Raw genomic sequence first — 1,273 nt, forward strand, 5'->3', positions numbered from 1 at the left:
GGGGGGGGGGGGGGGGGGGGAGCAAAACCAAAACCAGAAACAATACCCTGGAAAGTATGGAGTGTCTTTTTGACTATTGGTCCAATCTCTTTCGTGATGAATTAAGACAGAAAGATCTTTGGTTTTTCAAGTGAAATAGACAAAATGATATTTAGGTCTCTATTTAGGGTTGAATGTGTTTCAATGACTGCAATGGAAGGCTCCAAGAAATCCTGAAACCCAAGAGAATACAGATGTCAAAATCTGAAGCCTTAATGGTAAAGCCTGTTTGATGTTCTGATCCTTTAAAATGATTTTGTTAGTCAAAGAGCAGCAACTCAGAGCTGGAGGGGACTTTAGAGGTAAATCGTTTGCTGTCCCTCCACACACACACACACACACACACACACACACACTCACATGCACGTGCACACTCAAGCATACACAAGCACACACATTCTACTGATCAGGCCCAGGGGGGCACAATGAATTGCCGAGGGACACACAGACTGTGGCAGACCTAGGCTGGAATGTTTCCCCTGATTCGCACCCCAGTATTTCTCCTGCAATAATTTTCAGGCATTCTATAAAAACCCAGGACATCTTAGTGACTCTGTAAGATACCGAATGGCTGATCTCTGGTCCTGTAGTCTGCCTTACCATGACAGTGTCCAGATCTCAGAGTTCTCTTTGTGAAACAAGTTCTGACCAGAAGCTGGATTTCACAGGTCTTGACCACCCACATTTTCTGTTTGACAGCTAATGATTTTTGACTCTTTCTGAAAGTAAATCCATTCTTAAAGATTGACTTTGTATTCCCATGGGTGTTGAAGATCATTTCTGAACATGAATTCCAAAAGAGATGTGTGCATTCAGGACATCTGCTGGCCTATGGTGCCCCCTCTGGGTGGACAGATTAGAAAAAGACACCTCCTCTGGGCTGACACGGTCCTGTGGGCTCAGGTTTTGGCAAGAAGATGTCCCCACTGTGTGAAGATTAAAGGTGGCCGTTTCTCCTGACATAGCCCTGAGCTGGAGCATCCAGCTTGGCAAAGAGCTTTGATTAGTTCCCTGCCTCTTCCCACCCCTCAGCCAGGCATCCCACATGGTGCACAGTCTGCCCAGCCTGATGTGGGGCACTGAGCGCTGGTAGCATTGCTGAAGTGTACTTACGATCTCATCACTTTCTGCAGTGATGATCCTGTCCATATGTAGCCCCAACCCCATGGCAGCATTAACTCAGATACATTATTTCATGTTTGAAAAAGGAAATTAATAAAATAATGAGACTTTA

This window comes from Galeopterus variegatus, unplaced genomic scaffold (genome assembly GCF_000696425.1).
Source record: "Galeopterus variegatus unplaced genomic scaffold, G_variegatus-3.0.2 Scaffold8306, whole genome shotgun sequence".
NCBI classification, from domain to species: domain Eukaryota; kingdom Metazoa; phylum Chordata; class Mammalia; order Dermoptera; family Cynocephalidae; genus Galeopterus; species Galeopterus variegatus.